Below are 13,313 nucleotides of genomic sequence, written 5' to 3'. Positions count from 1 at the left end.
TGTATGAGTTCATAACAAACTTCAATTTACATTTTGTCATCTCATATATCAATTCAAAACATCCTCTCATTAGCTCTTAGCCACATCATACAATAACCAGAAAAAATATGAAAACCATGCAATTTGCAAAGTACTTCTTCATAAGGAGTTGGCATCAGTCCCAAACCTTCACCAATGCTTTCTCATTGAGGAGGCTTTAGTATGTTATCAAAATAGTCAACTACAGAACATAGCTGTCGATAACTCCTACCTGACAACATACTAAAGCACCACGTGTCCATATCACCATTTAACGGAGCATACTTAGCAAGGAAGTGAGATCTTTCACTTTTTAGACATTCACAACCTGCCCCCAGATGTTTAAGGGATTACACTTGCTTGGCACAAAAACAGCAAAGATTGTCACTTGCATTCAGCTAATGTTTCACGAGCAGTATTTCCTTTGTTGAGTATAAATTCAAACGCAGACATAGAAATGGGTCCCGTTGATACCGCGATGGAAACATTTCCAAATATTTGGGAAGAAAGTTCAGTGCTCTTGCTTCACTCACGAGATCTAAGGCTGTCACAAGATCTCCTCTTTGTTTAGTGTTGCTATCCAGGCACACGTCAGCATTTTTCTCTGGCAGCACATGGATTAGTCAGTAACATTTCTGATGCAATATTCAAATGAACTAAATGATCTTAGATGTTCCTGTTCCATCCCTCTAGTAACCCTCTATAGGGTAATCCAGATGGTGGAGCCAATATCTGGTACGGCCTTGCTGTTGGTATTGGCTGTGTTTTTCTCCACATATCAATTGATTTCCACAAGACAGCGGAATATAGCGACTGCAAGCCAAGTTCATATCTGATTAGGGTGATGGAAACCCCTCTTGGCAAATGCATGCCATTCCACCAAAATTGGCCTTCAAGAACGTCCCAGAAGGATTTCCTGATGTTTAACCCAGCCTCACTACCAAAAGTCACTGTCGCCATTACCTTTTGGCGATAGAACATAATAATTGGTTTCATGGTAAATTTACCATATGCAGCATGGTTCTTCATACCTTGAAGGGCAGGGTTTTTCATCTGGACTTTTAAGTCGTGAGTCAATTTCTGCTTGCACATTGATTTATTGAGTAGTACACCCAAATACTGCACTGCTTTAACCTTCTCGAAGTGTTCTCCGGTTACATACCACTTAAACAGCCTCGCTTTTTTGCCCAGCTTGTTAACAAAGGTCATGATTTTAGATTTTCCCACATTTATTTGTAAGTTGTTGTCCCGCAAGTAGATCACTAGGTCATTTAATAGCCTTTGAAGGCCAATTTGCGTGGTATCCATTAAAACAAGATCATCTGCGTAAATGGCCCACACAATTTGTCGGCTACTGATCTTTGGTGGAAAAGAGTTTGTGTTTTCAAAGGCCGTGTGAAGATCTGCCAAATATAGTTTAAACAAAAGTGCAGCGAGTGGACAACCTTGTTTAACCCCTTTCTCTATTTTAATGCTCGCAGTTAGTTCTCCCTCAATGTTTAATCGCACTTACACAGAGGTGTTGGTATGAAGGGCATTGATCGCTTGTAACAAGTCTTGTGGACAATTCCAGCTTGCCAATTTGCTCCACAACCTGCCTCCGTTCACATTATCGAAGGCTTGCCGTAGGTCAATAAAGGATAGAAAGAGTTTCTTCCGATCCTTCAGTGCTTCCAGCTTCAGCAGATTTAATATTACGAGGTTGAGCTCTACCCCACTCCTCTCATGAAGCCTGTCTGCCTAGAATAAACTATTCCTGCATCTTCAGCCCATTTGGCTAGTCGCATCTGTAGGAAGTTCGCAAAAATGTTGCCAATTACATCCAGCAAGGCAATCGGACGGTAGTTGTTCAGATTACTACGATCTCCTTTTTCGAATATAGGAACAACTACCGCCAATTGCCAGGATGGAGGGACCGTCACAGAAGCATTGATTTGTTCAAACAACATTTGTATAAAGGTTTCCCACTGTTTAATGTGATGTTACTCAACCCATCAGGACCCATCGCACCTGAATCTTTCAACTTGCCTATTGCATCTCCGATCTTTCTGTTTCAATAGACCATAGGATTTTCACATCACATCCATTATATGGATTCTTTATATTGAGAGCACTGAAGACCACTCGGAAATGACTTACCCATATGCCTGCTTTTATGCACATTGTAAGTGGAAAAGATCCTTCATTCAGGATTGTCCAGGTGTCTCTACTGTGCTTGTTGAAGATCGTTTTCAACATAGTCTCTCCTCTTTCCTGGTCACGGTAAAGTTTAAATGCAATCAGCCAGTTCCGATAACGTTGATGCCGTTTTTTATTGCAGTTCCTCCATTCAATTATTTGCTAGTTTTTAGCATTTGGATGTCATGCCTCATTTTTTTCTTTTCATAAGCCACTTGTTTGCTAAAAGGATGTCTTATGGTAGATAGTCTGCATAACTCTAGCACCATTTTTTGTGTTTTGGAACTGAAATAGCAAGGATGTATAGCTCACTACTCCACCTGCAGTATCATTCAGGGCAGAGAGAGTTTTACATAGCTCCTCTGTGTCACATCGATTTAATCATAATCAATTTAACCCTTGGTTTATTCGAAGGGAACATTCATAACGGCTTTGCACTGCTCGGCATTCAGAGACCCATTTCAGTTTGAGGGAATCATGGTCACTATTCACCATCCCTACTACTTCAAACAATTTTACCCATATATAGTCAATTATTTTGAAGTTACCGTCCCTATGCCATGTAGGATGAGCTGGCATATCGCCCAAGGTTTTGCCATTTAACATTTCACAGTTTCTGGCTGTTAATTCTTGTACCCAGCGTCTTCCTCGCTCGACATCTTTGCTGACTGATTTTGAATCTGTTGGTTTTAGAAATCCATTCTTGTCAAAACAACAGAAATTCAAATCTCCACATATTATCAAGGTTAGATCTGCGTCAGAACAGCTACATATGTTGATTAACAATGAAATAGATGCAATGTAATCTTTTGTTGTAATCATTGCCGGGTTCCAGTATTTATTAATAATTAGTAAATGTTTTGATTTATCAGTCCTGGTAATATCTAATTCAATTAACGATCCTTGGACAAAAGATTGGGATTTAAAGATTTCACTAGTTTCTGTTCTGGTCTATTCTTGAGCAATTTCAAGAGACCTGAGAAAGGGCGCCCTTGTTGGTTCTTTCCTGCTGAGTTGAGGAGGGTAGTATAACCATCACATATAGGGGTGTCACTTAAACAGGTCTCCTGGAGACATATAAATCAGTGGCAGCTTTTGTCCAATCCTCCATCCTGGAACAAATGCGTAAAGCCTCTCGTGTTGCATTATATTAATGAACAGTCCTCGAGCGCAGGCACTTGTGAATGCTATTGATGGGATGGCCAGGGTGATTTTACAGATAGAGTGCTATTTGCGGAAGCTTCTGCAACAAACCCATTTCATTCCTCCTCTGGTGCAACATTTCAGTAACTTGACATGATGAGATAGGGTCGGAAAGGTGATACCCCAAACTTGCCATTACAGTCAGACAAATACAGTGATTCATGTCTGCTACGCTAACAAGGCCTGATAAGGCCTGAAAGAGAACCTTGGTCAACAACATATGCAACACCATAGCAAAATGAATGACATGGAGGTTGTCCACCATGAACCCAACCTGCATGAAGGATGTGTAGGACAAATTAACTACAGGGAGTACATGTAGCTCAACCTCTTAGGACATTTACAGTAAGTTCCAAGACCTTGCATTTAACACAACTCGCACCAGCCTGCGTATTATGCTAAACCACATGAAAAAACACAGGCCATAGTGATAGTTAACAAATTAATATGAATACCTATGCTCAATAGGACACACTATGTGCCCCTCACTAGTCCAACACCTTCGAAGAACACACCCCTGTTCCTATTGGCATATCCTAAACCCTCTAACCCAACAACTTTGAAGAACACACTCCTGACCCTGTTTGAATATGACACATCCATTCCTTGCCCAAATCCCTTGACTAACACACCCCTGACCCTATTGGAAAATCCTGCCCCCAGTCCAACACCCTGAAATTGCACACTACAAGTGAGTCCCTTCAATGCTTTATTTCCTCTGCCACCTCTGGTGCCTGGTGTGGGGAAGCCAGCCACCTATTTCAGCAGTGGAATGAACTATGGGATGCAGGGATGTGCAGAAGTATGTTGCTTGTGGAGGCAGATGTATCCCTGCATCTGGCAAAATGCTACTAATTGTTTTAGCCTCTCAAAAGCAGATGGCGGAATTCATACAGTTTTGTGGATTGTTTCGTGAATTGTGGTGGTGTTACAAAGGAGTGCAGGTAAGGTATTGTGAGTAAGTGAGAGTGAGTGACTGGTGTAGAGGGATGGAGAGAGATAGAGAGAGAGAGAGAGAGGGGGAGGGGGAGAGAGAAAGAGAGAGAGAGAGAGAGAGAGAGGCAGAGATAGAGAGAGTTGATAGGGAAATAGGGTACAGGGAAGAACGTTAGGTAGGGTGGAGAGTGAATGGAGGGTTGTAGTGAGAAATTGAGAAAAGGAGCAGAGCTAAGAGGAGAAGGGAAGGGTGGAGAGCAGAGGGGAGTGGGGAGATAAGGACTGGAGCTAGAGGGAGCGAGAGAAGGAGAAGACTAGGCGAGAGAGAGGGAAAGAGAGAGAGAGAGAAAGAGTAGAGAAGGAGAGCATTGCGAGCGGTAGAAGATCAGTACAGAGAGGGAAAGCGGTAAGAAAGGTAGACAGAAGGCAATGGAAGGAGTCTAGTAGATCATAAGGGGAGGAGAAAGGGTAGTAAGGAGGGAAAATAGAGTGGACAGAGGGAGAGAAAGAAAGATGAAAAAGAAGGTGAGAGCAAGAGAAGTGAAGAGTGACATTGTGTGGCGTGAACGAGAAGGTAAGAGAACTATGCCAGGTGAACATTGGCTAGAACAAGGTCCTCTCTTTAGAAAGACCGGTAGGGAGATAAACAAAGAAGGCTACAGTTTTTGGGCTCTCCCTTACGAATTAACCCTTTGGAGGATGAGGAAAGCTCTAGGGTATCCCTTCTCCCGGACCCACCACACCTTCCTGAAGTTATTGCAAATATTTCAATAAATTATGAAAACGTATATTGTCCTTGTATGTGGATTTAAACAAATATATTTGTTTATCTCCTTTTAATTCAACAATACAACAACAATTACAATGAAAACAATTGTGACATAGATTTCATTTCCATACAGCAGGAATCATGGATAGGATCAAGTTAAGTGCATTGAATAGGATAACTGATGCCATATGCTTTCTGATGAAGCGGAACCAGCCCCCTCCTCCCCAGTCACACGTGTATTCCTGACCAAGCCTCCTGTGTGGCAATAAGCAACACTAATATAATTATAGCAGCACTTTGAGTAGTCTAATTCAAGGTGGCCTCAGAACGGATGGATACTGCAGCTGGTCCAGAAACCCGTCCCACTGTGAGTGCAGACTTTCGACTCCCGCCAAAACAGCCCAATGCATATATAAGTCTCTCTAAGCTGTTGTCCACCCATCTTTAAGCGCCAGAGCCATAGCACTCTTCCATTGAATTGTTATCAGGGCTTTTCAGTAGTATGAACCCCAGCGCAATAAACATTCAGACTACTTTCCTGTATTTCCGTCTAGGGATTTATCACAATAAGCATACCTCAGGGTAATCCGCTAATCCCATCCTGTTAGTTCGGCTAACTGTCTTACTATCAATTGCCATGTGGATCGGACTGGATGCCACTCCCATACCATGTGCATGAAGTTTTCTGTTTGCGAAGCGCATCTGGGATGTGCAGCCCAGCACCCTGGGAAAAACTTATGTAAGCATTCTGGTGTCAGGTATACTCTGTGTACGTACTTATACTGTGTGAGTTTTAACCTAGCATTTATCAATACTTCCTTCACATGTTGACAAACCTTTTTCCACTTGATGTCATCCAAATCTACCCCAAGATCATTTCCCCATTGCTCCTTAACTTTAATGGGACCTAGGTCCTGATCAGCTAGCAGTGTCTTATGCAAGGTTGTGATTCTCCATCCCCTTCCGTCAGACCTTTAATCACTGCTACCAGTGTATGATCGGGGGGTATCTTGGGAAAGGCAGCCCAGGTTTCTCAGATGACGGCCGGTGCTGTGACAGAAACTGAGACCCCTGCATGTTCCACTTCAAGCAAAATTCACGAAATGATAGAGCTCTGTCGTCTTCATACAAGTCGCCCATAGTCCTACAACCATTTGCGGCCCATACCCTTTTATTTGCATAGCTTACCGGGCCTTTCAATATGCAATTGCCCCATAACAGAATCCTGTGCGCGACTACGTATCTACTCTTCATACGCAGGTCTAGTCTGGACCATATATAATGCAATACTCAAACTGGAGCTGGCAACACCTTATCTTTTGGTGCTCCTGCCCACAGCAGGTTCAACAGTTTTTGTACCCCCATTATAGCCTGTATCATCATGTTATGGAGGTCTAATACAGCTTCTCCCCACCACGTTATCACATGCTGTAATTGTGCTGTGTAATAGTAAAGTTCGCACAGCCCTCCATTTTCTATTGCTTGCTTTAATTTGGCTAGTGCAACCCTTGGATTCTTATTACCCCAAAGTAATTTAAGTAGTTTGGGGTCCAGCTTCTAGAAAAATGCTAGTGGTACAATTGTCGACAAAACCTGCAAGCAATGTAACAGTCGAGGTTGTATAACCATTTTTGCGGCACTATTTTCCCCATAAGTGACAACGGGAGATTAGTCCATGTGGTTACCATATTGTTCAGCTGAGGCACCATGTCTTCCAGATTCTCCCCATACACCAAATCAAAATCTGCAATCATCATTATCCCTAAATATTTGAAAGATTCTGGGGACACCTTCAGAGGCAAATCGTTTAGTACCAGCCCACTGGAACCAGGTAGGGGTTATAGTACTGACTTAGACCAATTAATATGCAGGCCAGATACTTTGCCAAACCGCTAATTTTTTCATGCAGTAGTAGCGGTATTGTAACTCCAGGGTCGTTTGTATACAAGAGTATGTTGTCCACGTGTAGTGAGACTATGTGATGGACTCCAACTATAGTGAGCCCCCGGTTGGTGAATTTTGTTCTAAGACTGCATGCCAATGGCTCTATAATAAGGGTGAATAGTAATGGTGACAGGGGATATGTCTGCCTCGTCCTTCTGTATATAGCAATCGGCACTGAAGTGATTTCATTGGTCCTGATTTTGGCTACTGGACTGTTGTAGAGTAGTGAGATCCATTTACGTACCCCTGGCTCAAACCCATATTTCCATAGTGGAGCATGCATGATCCCCCAGTGAACAAAGTCAAACACTTTCTCTGCGTCCAGACTTGCTAGAGCATAGGACATTGACCCTATCAAGAAACAAAAATGATGTATGCAGTCTAAGGGTGGTATTCCTTCCAACTATGAATCCCACCTGATCTTCGGTGACCAATATATCACTGCCTCAGTCAAAGAAGGTGGTAATCTCCCGGCTTCTTAAACCTCCATGTACATATCATGTAAGTACGGGATTAAGATCTCACTAAATGTAGCGAAAATTCCACAGGAAGCCCCAGATTTGAGATTGCCCCATTCATATCTTGTGTGGTGGCAGGGCTATCTAGGGTCAGATAGTCAGTTTGGGTCAAGCGTGGCAACGTTACATCTGCCAAGCAGTCTGTATTGAGTGTTACATCCTCTTCAGAAGTAACGTTATATAAAGTAGAGTAATACCCCACAAATATCTTGTTCATTATTTTCGGTTCTTGTTTAACAGTTCCCTCAGTCGTCTCAATGCCTGTGATAGGCTTCCTGTATCTAGCATGGATCTCACTCCCAACATCTTAGACAGTATCACCTCCCGGATGGTGACCTTTAAGGCCTCCCAAAGCGTCCCACGTAAGTCTACTGTGCCTCTGTTCCCATCAAAAAATGTGCAACTCTCCTCCTCTATCATGTGTCTGTAAACCTCATCCAGCAACGCTGAGGTTTGTAATCTCCATTGTGGTGGAGACCTATGCCACCCCCCACAAGCCAACAGCATCTTTAGCAGGGATTGATGCAATATTGAACTGTCTAAAAAGACCACCTCTCTCCTTGTGTGCAGATAATTGACTACGTTACCACTTTCTATGGGTGATGGTCTCGCCAAGTATCTATCAATTGGAATTTGTCAAGAACTGCAGCAATGTTGTGGATACTGGCTCCAAGGAACAGCCTGATTTCCTGGAGTTATCCATGTTTGCGTCCAGTATACAGTTGAAACCACCTCCCCATATAATCATGTTTCTCGTTGGGTCTAGCAATATCCGAGGCGTCAAACCCAGGTTTGTCTACATTGGGTGCATAAGTGCTCAGCAGGAATGCCCCTGTACCGTTCAGCCTGCCAGCAACCCCCACAAATCTGTCAGAATCATCAGCGTATTGTTTTTGCAATTCGAATTGAACTGTGGGTGCTAACCAAATCACCACCACTCTGGCTGCAGCAAACTATGAAAAGTATAATTGCCCCACTCATCTTATTGTGTAACGTAACACGTTCAACGCCTGTGATATGCATTTCCTGCAGCATAGCTGTCTCAATTGCATTGGCGTTTTAAGTATGAGATGACCCTCGAAATTAAAGGCCTGATTCATGGAAGTGTTTTATAATGGTGCAATCCCATAGGAAAACGGTCCATGAATCAGGCCCTAAATATGCCTCTGTTGTTGCACGTTACAAACGTTGAGCCTCTTCCCCTGTTTGTCACCATCATGTTGTTCTGTCATACTTGGCCCAGTTCTAACCCGGCTGCAGGTCCACCAACCCACCAACAATCCAACATGTATATGAAATTGTCACAGCAACATAACTCAACAACAATCCCCACAACTTACCTTCCCGACCCGTGCTTCCACACCCCACCCTGTAAAGCAGCAATTGGCCAGCAACGGCTCTACAAGCCATAATCCATGCCCTCCCCAATTTAAACAATCTCTACCATATAGTTAACTTAGATCCCAAGGCGCTAGCCACCCACTCAAGTTGTGTGACAAGCTGGGTAACAGACCCCAGATCCAAAAGGGGACATGTCGGCGATACGAGACTGCATTGGTAACACAGACTCTGTATATATTTCAACCTTCCGCCACTCCCACCACGCTCGATTATTTATGCCATACACATTTAGTGCATTGTACACTTATATTTGCGCAAGCATGAATCTTCAGATCCTTCATTACTACCGAGACACTCTGCCCCACTTGCACACCACCAGTGATGGATGTGGATCTTAGCTCTTCTTTATAAGTATTAAGCCTCCATTCCACTGTAAGCGACGTCTTGTGAGTGTCTCCACATTTCACATAGCTTTGCCTGGGTCAGAATAAAAAAGTGTCTCTTGCCATTTAAATCTCTTCTCAGGTGTGCAACCGCTAGTAAGGTATACTTTTACTCTGGTTCATGCAGTAGTTTCTTGATAGCATTGCACATATGTCTCTGTTTCTGTGTCGCAATGCTGTAGTCCGGGTGCAATGCCAGTCTGGACCCGTTAGACATAACATCACCCCGGTCTCTAGCTGCTGTTAATAGTTTCATCTTGTTTTGGTATTTAAGGCATTTCAGGATGACAGTTCTTGGAGGTGCACCAGGTATTGGTCCTTGCATCAGGACTGGTGCACCCTGTCCATGATCATACCTTATAAATATTCCACTTCTGACACTAAGGGGGGCAGAAATTCCTCAAGGAATTTATCTAGGCCTCCCTGTTCTGTTATCTGCGGCAGGCTTAAGAGGAGTATATTGTTTCGGCGTTCACAGTCTTCCAGGTCGGTGACCTTATGTTGGAGCTCAGCATATCTGCTCTACAAGCTTACAACATCCCTAGATATACTTGCCAGGGAGTCTTCTACATTTAAACATATGCTGTTCTGATCAGTCACCCTCTCTTTTAACTTATCCATGTCATGTCTGACCAATGCGATGCTCTAGGACAGTGTACCAATTTGCTCGGAGATGTGCCTATAGCCCTCAAGGATACATTGTTTGAGCTCACTGTTTGATGGGCAATCGTAACCTGGCACCCCACTCTGTTTTGCAGCCGCCCCTCCCAGAAAGATCTCCATATCTACAGGCTATGTCGAGCTCTCCACCACAAAGCTTTGTTGTATAGTGTAATTGCCTGACGTTTTTGCTGGTGTTTTAGCAGTTTTCTTTCCGTGCATCTCAGAGGGGCCCTGGGACCATAAGTGCCTTTATCACTTCACTTCAAAACCATGTCCTATTTCAGGGCCCCTGGTACCCTTCCGCGGCCCAACATATGGCAGTGTTGGTATGTCAGTGAGCGGGGAACAATAGCACCTTCAAAGTGGCGGATCACCGCTAATCTATCTATGCCATGCTGTGGTGACAGTGCTGCAGAGGTGCTGCGTTTGCGGCCAGGCACGCTCATACATGCACGTTGCCCAACCAACGGGGAACCACCCTCCAGTACCAGTGGATCAGGTACCTGCCCCTGATCGTGCTTGTCACCAATGCTGCCTGGGACAGCTCTGCTCCAGGGTCATTGCACCTCATGGTGAGCTACAGGGCTGTCCCATTCCTTCGGGCCTCATTCAGGCTGAACCCAGTACCCAAAAGTTGCCCATCACGGCTGAACTGCTTCTACTGATCGCCTAGTGCCACTGAACGTGGCAGCTGCTAGTCACAGCAGATCGAGCCCATGTACCTCCTTGTCCCACACTTCTCCACTGTAATTGAGGTGCAATCCACTCCGATGTCTCTACACCCCTCTGTTGGACCCCAGTTTGCAATGGTCCTTTGGGTCACAGTTGGGGCACTAGCGACCGCTCACAAACAGATACAGGGGCTCGAGTCACCTCCCAGCTGCATGACTCGGCTTCACTGCCACTACGACCAATCAGCTGCCCTGTGTCTCAGCAAGGCAAAAACAGCTCCAATTGGTCTGGGTTTAGAAATGACTGATGTTCCCTGGCAGCAACATCTGCCGTACTGCCAGACTCTTTTATTTTTTCCTGCAGACCACAGTGAAGTGTCCCTTGATGAGGGTATGTAACAGAATGAAGATGGATTTCTGTGGTGGAGTGACAACTCAGAGCTGTTACACGGTCCTCCTCTTGGCTATGCCCCCTTATCTGTGGATTTGTTTGGGACATCTCTGACAAGTGGTGTCATTGTGGGATCATTACAGTCCTGATACAGAGGCCACCCACAGTCAACCATGTTGATGATAGAACAACTTGCCAGGCCTGCCAAGCTTCCCGCCAGGGCTACTCATCCCTGAGAGTGTTGCTTTCCAGATGGATTAATGCTTCATACACCCCATACATTGTTGTCTACGTTGTACCAAACACTAGTGCGGGTACTATTTTCCCCCAAAAAGGTCAGGCGATTAGTGAGTGATAAGGAATGAGTCAGGATTGTGACCATAACTATCTGTTGGCAGCTGTTGTAACTTCAAAGTACAGTACATTGTACAATAAAGTTGAGATCACATAATGCCATATGTGTCTTTTCGTTCAAGAAGGTCTTGTAAAACAGATGCATATTTCATGATGTTGGTTGATAAGTGGTGTGAGAGACCTGAGGGTATTCTCCCGAGTAGACCTCGATAAACCATTATTCAGGTGGCCAGGGAAGGGCTGGCACTCTCAGATCCCAACCCTGGGGGTGTACGCGCGAGGGAGGATCACCTGGGTAGGGGAACCTGGGGTTATGCTCTGGGAAATGGCCAAGGTGAGGTGCAGTATTATACCAAAGAAAGGGACGAGGAAGACGAGATCTTTGACGCTTTTATAGGCTGCACCAACTCGATTTCCCTCTCACCTAAAGAATCTCCCTTATCCAAATCCCCTAGGAGCCCAAACCCTGTTAAACTTGAAAACCACAACTCTCAGAATCAGTGTTTTCTGGTAGTATTCTACCCAAATACTCCCAATCATTCTTCTCCACGTCCCTCTGATTATTCTTTCTTCAACACCCAGTCTACTTTGACCAAACACTGCCGTTCCCACAATCCCTCCTATTCACTTCACGATAATATTCCTGGTCATTCCCATTTGTTTCACAAACCCAACCAATCTCACCCTTCTCAGTTTACCAACCCAGTACGATAGTTATAATTCCACATAACACCTTTTCCCCATCCTATCCCGTAGGATATTTGGAAACACTATCACCCCCCTTTTTCGATACAAACACTTTCCCACACTGTGGAAAATAACGGACTAACACTAGAGCCGTTTACCTGACATGTCCTGACACAAGGGTCAGGCAAAGTCAGGCAATTGCCCAGACCCTCACGTACCTCAAGGCTTTTTCCTTTCCCCACAGGAATAAAAGGTGGAGCACAAGAGCACACGAAGAGCAAGGCAGATCGCACAATGAGACAGCTATCCCGGTACGGAAATTCAAGAGGAGAAGAAAGGCACTGAGAACTGAAGGGGAGTAGAGGAGAAAAGCGGCATTACCCTTTCTGACCCAGACCCGCAAAACCTCCATGAAAGGAATCGTAAGACCGCAAACAATAGCTTGCTTGTGTTGCACCAGATGTCAACGGTACACAAAGCCCTCCTACACTGATAAGCAGTACAGAGAGAGACACTTGCTTCTGTGGTACCGTCCTTGACTCCAAAGCAGGGAAAAGCCAATTGGTTCATCACAGCCAGTGAGTCCAAGGGAAAATCGATAAGAAACCGAACTGTGTTGACCGAAAGTTGCAAAAGCCATGTTAAGGAAAGTTCAAAGAACTGTTAATGTTTCAAGGGAAAACCAGCTGCAGAAGGGTCTGGCAGCACGTGGGTGCTCATCGAGAGACTCTGGTTAATTCCCCATTTTGTTGAAACTACCAATACCAGAAGGCCTTAGGAGAGTCGCAAGGAAGAGGTCAAAGTGGTCACACAGGGGTCTAGCAAAATCCCCTGTACAGTCGAAAGTCTTTGACCGGCACGTAACTGAAATGCTAATGGAGATGAATCCTGCATAGTGAGGAAAAGTTGGCAAGAGTGAACCCGAAGGAGGGATACCGATGGAAAGGTGGGATGTCGCAAGTCCCAATGAACAGTGTGTTGCCAGGAGTGAACCAAACAGAGGGATGTCGACAGTGAACTTTTTAAAAAGACATTAATGCTTGTGAATGCCACAGGTGAATTTATTTTGAGGAAAAGCCACAGTGAACCCAACGGAAGGAGATAAACATTCGAGAAGGGTCTGAGCCTGCAAGAGGGGGATCCAGGGGTGAAGAACCAACACCCCATTGACGAGTGAATGCAACAGAGAAATCTTTT

Source organism: Ambystoma mexicanum, chromosome 4q, assembly GCF_040938575.1.
Source record: "Ambystoma mexicanum isolate Mex_15411 chromosome 4q, UKY_AmexF1_1, whole genome shotgun sequence".
Classification (NCBI taxonomy): domain Eukaryota; kingdom Metazoa; phylum Chordata; class Amphibia; order Caudata; family Ambystomatidae; genus Ambystoma; species Ambystoma mexicanum.
The sequence above is the reverse complement of the archived record's forward strand: the minus strand, read 5'-3'. Positions refer to the sequence as shown.